The sequence below is a fragment of the Urocampus carinirostris genome, chromosome 17, assembly GCF_059441175.1.
Source record: "Urocampus carinirostris isolate Australia breed hairy pipefish chromosome 17, RoL_Ucar_1.0, whole genome shotgun sequence".
Lineage (NCBI taxonomy): Eukaryota > Metazoa > Chordata > Actinopteri > Syngnathiformes > Syngnathidae > Urocampus > Urocampus carinirostris.
In genome coordinates this window covers 34,005,721-34,013,495 of record NC_142365.1, presented here as the reverse complement: position 1 = coordinate 34,013,495, position 7,775 = coordinate 34,005,721, and the positions used below count along the sequence as shown (strand labels likewise).

The 7,775-nt window shown below is 40.3% G+C and overlaps 1 pseudogene; it reads right to left on the bottom strand.

Annotated features, from left to right (window-relative positions):
- Positions 1 to 1,078: 1,078 nt before the first annotated feature.
- Positions 1,079 to 1,215, bottom strand: LOC148349871 (U2 spliceosomal RNA; annotated as a pseudogene).
- Between the last annotated feature and the right edge of the window lie 6,560 nt (positions 1,216 to 7,775).

The following is a 7,775-nucleotide window of genomic DNA, read 5'->3' as shown; positions in this document are numbered from 1 at the left end:
AATACAACATTTTATTTATATCTGTACATTCAAGGAAACTGCGGGTCAGATGTATCGACATTTCGTTCTGTATACACGTGTACTAGAATGACAATAAAGTATATCTGAATCTGAATCTGAAGGCAGTCTGAAGTAATAAAAGGGCAACAAACGGACATTAGAGGTTAGGTAAAAATAGAACTGGATGCTGTTATATTTTAAAATAAGAAGCAAATCTACCCATCTGAAAACTCCCAAAGCCATACAAAATGTCCAATGATGAGCAAAACTACAAGTCAGACATCCTGCTACCGATGTGGTAGGAGCCCTGCACATGGAAAGGTACAATACCCAGCCAAAGATTTGATATATAATACATGTGGAAAAAAGGACATTACAGAAAGTATGCAAAACTGTTAAATGTGTGCATGTGTTTGAAACAGTAGGAGGTAACGATACGCCCATATTTCAAGGTTCTGTGACGCAGGTTCAGATCCTTGGTTTGTCGATGTCCCGGTTCAAAACCACAAGGTCAGGTTCAAAATAGACACTGGAGCTGATGTTTCAGTCATCCCAGCCGAGATATACTACAGTATAAATAAAAATGTGTCAGATTTCTCAAAACCAGATAGACCATTGTTTGGACCATGTGGCACTCCACTCGATCTATTGGACATGAGTAAGGAGACACTGAAGAAGGGAGAACAAACAATTCAAGAAAAAGTATATGTTGTCAAAGACTTACATTTAGCTTTATTAAGTACGCCTGAAGTGTGAAGCTTAACCTTGTGTCTAGAACGGACAGCATCGATATCATAGTGTTGAGTGAAACTTATCCCAAGTCGTGTCAAGGTTTAGGTGTAATGCAACAACCTTAAACTATCAAATGAGGCTAGATGCTGTACCATTTTCCCTTTCCACACAAAGATAGGTGGGGTTTTTGGGGTTTTTAAGGGTTATTGATCTATCTTCGTTATTCATTATCCATTATCCGTTATCGGTCAGTTCATAATACGCTACAAAGCCTAGGAGCCGGGACACTTACTCTCAGCCAAAAGGCCAAGCTAAGGTCCTAGCCCTAAAGCCTTGCTGCGATCATTGCGAATGCACCGTTCCCGGAGGTACTGCAATACCGGGCCGATGCGTGGAATGGACAGAGCAAGCTCATATTCCATCTCCGAAATGCAAAAATCAAAGCTAGTGACTTCATAGAAAGTACACAAAAGGCCAAGCTAACTTCATAGAAAGTACAGCCTTGCTGATTGTACACAATCCTGGAACCACAGTTATAGGTACCTATTCAATTATTGGGAAAAGAGAAAAAGAACGTCGAAAGAATGAAAATGATGGGAGTAATCAGCAGAGTTGATGTTCAGGTATGGTGCCGGTGTCAACAAAAAATGATTCTGTGCGGATTTGTGTGGATGTCACCCACCTCAACAAAGCGGTGTGCCGAGAAAAGTACATTTTGCCTTCAATTGAACAGACACTTCAAACCCTTGCCAGCGCAAAATTATTCAGAAAATTGGGGTCAAGACCAGCGAGAGCATGACACAAGACTCCACATAGCGCTCAACAAGCTGCAGGAGGCAGGTGTCACAGTGAACATGGAAATGCGTAAACTGAGCAAGCTAAAGGTCAAGTTCCTTAGACACGTTCTGTCTGCAGAAGGAGTGGAAGCAAATCCAGACAAAATCAAAGATGTCGGAGCGATGAAAGAGCAATCAAATGTGAGCGAGGTGCAAAGATTTCTCAGGATGGTCAACCAGCTCGGAAAATTCATTCTTGGTCTTGCTGAAAAAGACAAGCCCCACTGAGACCTGCTTCCAAAGAAAAATGATTCAGTTTGGAGCTACGCATAACAAAACGCATTTCACCAGCTGAAAAATGATTTAACTTCTACGCCTGTACTCACACTCTATAACCCGAACAAAGATCAGAAACTGAGGAGTGGAGACTGGTAACATATGCATCACGCTCATTCACAGAGACGTAGCAGAGGTAGCACTGACTAACAGGGGGATTTAAAAGATTCAAATACTTTCTCATTGAAGACATTTCTACATGGAGACGAACCACAAGCCACTTGTCAGCATTGTTAGACAACACACCCTAACCGAGCTTCAGTGGTTTCGACTAAGGCTCATGAGTTTCAGTTACTCCATCTCACATACACCAGGAAAATAACTTGTGACAGCTGATACATTGTCTCGCGCTTCAATAAATCAAAAGGTGGCATGTAGCAAAAGATGATTTAATGGCAGACACAAACATATATGTGGATGAAATTGTGAAAAACTTACCAGCGAGTGCCATATATCTTTCAAATTCAAAAGAAGAAAGATTTTTTTCAGAAGTCATGTCATATTGTCAATTAACGGCCAGATTACAACCATTTGACAGGGCCAATAAAATCATTTTGGCCAAACATTATCAGTCCACAACGACCTATTACTGAAATGTTCTAGAATGGTAATTCCCTGCACTATGCAAAACTCAGCTCTTGTCACCCTACACAAGGGACATCAGGGAGTGTCAAGGTGCAGAGAAAGAGCTCAAAGTCAGTGTGGTGGCCCAGATAGAGCAACCTAATCACCAGATTTGAGCTGTTGCTGGATGTTTGGATGCATTCTAAGGAATGGGCAGGCCACCTGTATGATGCGGCAGGGGTAAACCAGTGAAAGCTGTCGGGCCCTTGCTTTTTGCGCCTCTTTTCAGACGAAGGGAAGAAAGCATGACCAACTTGGGTGCCGAGGTGCTTAACTTGTTTGGGTGTTTGGGCGTTTGGGTTGGCCTTGGTCAAGTTTTTTGTGTTTTTTGCTACTTTTTCCCGTTTTCTTTTCTTAGCTTTAGTGTGCGTTAGGGTGGAGCTTATTTTCAAAATTACAAAAAGTCACCGTCTTACCCCCTAATTGTGTTCCATTACACAAAAGAACAATAGCTGTTCAGTTTGGTCTAAATAAAATACATTTTAGAGGTAGCTCAATTGCTGAGAAGTTTGGCGTTTTCTATCAGTTTTCATAAATGGGAGTTCTAGAGATGCTGGGATAAGCGACATATGTGTAAGTTTATATCTCAAACTATTACTACCCACAAGTCATTACTCAGCAAGATCAGTCTAATTGAACTAGTATAATTTCCCTTGACCTACTTTTGAAGACAAGGCCAGCAGACCTTCTTTGTCCTCCAAGAAGTGATTGACAGTCAAAAATCAGCATCAGGTAAATATTCAGTACATTCAAGCATCTCACTTACATAATCTTCCTGATCAGAGCTTGCACAAAATTCATGTGTCTCACCATGATGCAGTTTGATATTACATCTGCATGAATAGTCAAGGAGCGTAATGGCGAGACTTTGTAATCTTCCATATCCCCGTATCCCTGAGAGCAACACTAGTGTTTACATAGTGTATTCATCGGCCCGGTATTGCAGTGGTTTTTGAACTGTGTACTTTATGTGAAGTATCGGCCCGGTATTGCAGTACCTCCGGGAACGGTGCATTCGCAATGATCGCAGCAAGGCTAGGACCTTAGCTTGGCCTTTTGGCTGAGAGTAAGTGTCCCGGCTCCTAGGCTTTGTAGCGTATTATGAACTGACCGATAACGGATAATGGATAATGAATAACGAAGATAGATCAATAACCCTTAAAAACCCCAAAACCCCAACATGGTTTCAACTAGATCAAAGAAGGAAGGGTATCTGCTTGGTACTAATGTGTCTGAACTAACTGGAAACAAGATACCATCAGTTCGCATGGCTATTGATTTCTTTCTTTATCAACACTTGGAATTGCACAAGCTCATCAAAGCGTCTTCCACAGTGACAGTAAAAGAAATATCATCATTTTCGAATAAAGCCAGAAGAAAAACATTTTCAAGCATGGCGTTTGCTAAAAAAGAACAAAGGACGACAAATAGCAACACAAAAAGCCAAGGAAAGTGAGTGAAAAGAAGAACTTCATGAATTGTTTGACATTGGTCAAGCTAATGCTCTCAACATTATGACAATTCCAGAAGACAGAGTTTTTGTTGGCTCAAAAAACAAAGGGCAGAAAGGGGTTGACAAAGAATTAGAAGAGAAAGAAAAAAGACGAAGAAAAACAAGAAAAGACATTGAAACGACGCCTAGAATCCGAAGCTGAGCAAAGAATTGTGAATGAGTCAGTTCAATTATCATGTAGCAGTTGTTGTTCAGAAGGTGATAAACCAGGAACAAGTCATGACATATCAGGTGTTCGTATTTCAAAGAGGAAAAGAGTCATGATAAATGTTGTAACTTGAAGGCTTGGATCATGGCACCTCTTGCTGCAAGTGCCCCTCTCACTGATTTGCAGCTTTTAAAGTCTTTAGTGGAGTTTTCAAACATCAATGCTGCAATATCTAAGGCAGCCCTTCAGAGATTTTCCAATCACCTGTGGTAGGTAACACACGCTTTGTCAGTGCATCAACGAAACAACTCATGGTGGCTGCAATTAAAAATAAGGACAACATATATGAAACGGCTGAACAATATTTTCAAAAGAGGATATCTGTAGATTTAGACACTGTTACGAGCAAATGTCTAGAAGACTGTGTCACTTTTTATACCACCTTTGATATCCGGAACGAGATACTAAGAGATCCGGGATCTCCGTGGATAGCCAACCCACTTACGAAGCGACAGAGACAGTGTAGAGACCGTAAACAAAAGTGGGGCTGTCGCTCAGCCAAGTGTGTGAAGCTAAGGGAGCAACATCGGCAAAACGGCAGAGGACACGAAGATGTGCCTAATTCCACCAATATTTCTTCATCAATCTTGCCTGTCAACCGACGCCTGAGACTAAACACGCCCGAATGGCGACATCTTGCGACGATCTCTACAAAGACTTTAGCTAAGTTAACCGATTCAGCAAACCTAAAATTTGGTCTTTTAAATATTGGATTGCTTGCTTCTAAAGCATTACTTGTTGAAAATATTACTCGTGATTGCAAACTTAACCTGATTGGTCTGTGGGAAACTCGGTTTGAGACCGGATGAGTTTTTACTGTTAAATGAGGCTTCTCCTCAAGACTACGTGAGCAGTCATGCAGCACGCTCTATGAAGAAGGGTGGCGGTGTTGTGCTAATTTCTGAAAAAATACTCAAACTTACTCCCCGTACCTCTAATACTTATAAGGCGTTCGATGCTCTTGTTATGCGGTCCTCCCTATTGTCAATTTATGTAGCAACTATTTACCACGCACCCGGACCATACGCAGTTTTCTTAGATGAATTCTCTGAACCGTTGTCTGACCTAGTAACCTATGCTGGCAAAATAATAAACTATGCCAGTGCTTATATTGCGTCCGCTAAATCCTTCAGTTTTTTCATAATACATTTAGCCAGCACCTAATATTTAACTAAATAATGATCAGAAATAACAGTAGTACATGGTAACACTGACACGTTTGAGGTTGAGACTCCTCGAGTCAGAACCAAGTCTAGCGTGTTTCTGTCTTTATGAGTGGGCAAATCAACCAGTTGATTAAAAGCAAATGTATCACATTCATATGAACTCCCCACTCAGTTCACTTACTGTTGCGTTTCGGTCCCTAATTGATACATTACGTTCTAAATATTATAAACATATCACTCTCCTCGGGTGTAGTTCCAGAGGCTTTAAAGTCTGCTGTTATTAAACCTACACTGAAACGACCCAACCTTGATCCAGAAAGCTCATGTAATTATAGACCTGTGTCAAACCTACCGTTTCTTTCTATACTTGAAAAAGTTGTGGCACAGCAGCTAAATTATTTTATATCCAATAACAATCTTTTTGAATCAATGCAATCAGGATTCAGGGCTAACCACTCCACTGAGACAGCCCTGATTAAGGTAGCCAATGATCTTCTACTGGCAATGGACTCCGGCGCTTCATCACTCTTGCTGCTGCTGGACCTTAGTGATGCTTTTGACACTGTGAACCATAATATCTTACTAGAGCGGTTGGAAAAATGGATTGCTCTCTCAGGAAACGTCCTCTTGTGGTTCAGATCCTACCACACAAATAGGATGCACCGTGATAAATATGGTGCAATGCCAACTGACCCCTTTAGTGTTACCTGTGGTGTTCCGCCGGGTTCAGTACTTGGCCCCCTTCTTTTCAGCATTTACATGCTTCCATTAGGTGATATTATTCGCAAGTATAATATAAGATTCCATTATTACGCAAATGACACTCAACTATATCTTCCAATGGAGGAATCTGCCACACTAAATTGTGGAAATTTGGAGGCCTGCCTCACTGAGATAAAAGAGTGGATGTCACTCAACTTCTTGCGCCTTAACTCTAAAAAGACCGAAATGTTAGTTAGTGGTCCATCAAAAAACCGTGACTTGTTCTTAAAAACTGCTCTGAACATTGATGAATGTAATATCACCCAGAGTGACTCAGTCAAAAATTAAGTTGTCATATTTGACCCCAATCTGTCCTTTCAAACACACATTAAGAATATTACAAGAAACACTTTTTTCCATCTTCGCAACATTGCTAAAATTCGCCCTATGTTGTTTCAGTCAGATGCAGATTATGATTCATGTTTTGTTACCTCCCGTCTCGATTACTGTAATGCACTACTCTCCGGTCTCCCAAAGTCCAAAATCAAGAGCCTTCAGCTGGTACAAAATGCTGCAGCGAGGCTTGTAACTCAGACAAAAAAGTTTGATCACATTACCCCGATTTTAGCTAACCTGCATTGGCTCCCTGTTAGCTTAAGATTCTCTTGGTATTATACAAAATCATGCATGGACTTGCTCCCTCATATCTTTCAGATTTAATTTCCCCCTATGTTCCGGTCCGGAGCCTTCGTTCTGAAAGCGCTGGTCTACTAGTGATTCCAAGAGCCTGAGATCCGATCTGCATCCTCAGTGCAAATGTTTAAATCTAAGCTTAAAACACACTTCTACTCTATAGCATATGAATAACCTATGTTTTTTGTTGACAATATCTGTGTATTATTTGTTTTTGCAACATCCATTGCGGCCTGGTCATCCTGGAAGGGGGATTACAACATGTGCGGTCCCTTCTCAAGGTTTCTTCATTTTCCTCAAGTTGAGGTTTTTGAGTTTTTCCTTGCCCTCATGTAGGTTTTACACCAGGGGATGGTGTAGTAAGTCTGTAATAATAGTCTGTGATTTGCAAAAACCTGTGCAGCCCTTTGAGACTCTTTGTGATTAAGGGCTACACAAATAAAAATGACTTGACATTATATATATATATATATATATATATATATGTTACACACACCTTTTTAGCTATTTAACAAGCTCCCTAACCTGCTTTTAACATTTTTTTGCATGCTGATATTTTATTTTATTCTAGTTATCCAGCTAAATTTTGGGCTCATTTCTAGCTAGCTTTGTTTTTAGCTTTCTATCCAACTATTTGGTTGGCTTTTTACTCTTTTAGCTAACTATCAAGTTACCTTTCTAGTTATCAAGCCATCTCGCCATGGTCTTATTTCAGAAACTGATATCAAACTGGGTGCCCTTTACGCTATTTAGTAAAAAAAAAAAAGTAGCTCGGCGCTTGTTAAAGGTTGGATACCCGTGATCTGTACTATATGAAGTTGATATTCCATATTGTTATTATTTTAAGTAGCAGTGTTATTATCACTCCCTGATCCTGTTAGGTCCCCACTCCAGTTAAGTTCATACACCTAACGGGTTGGACTTTTTTTTTCTTTTGCTTATCTAGCAGCTCTTTAGCTGATTAACTTTTAACTTGCTAACTTTCAACAGATAACAAAACTACAAATACTGAATTGTTTCATTTT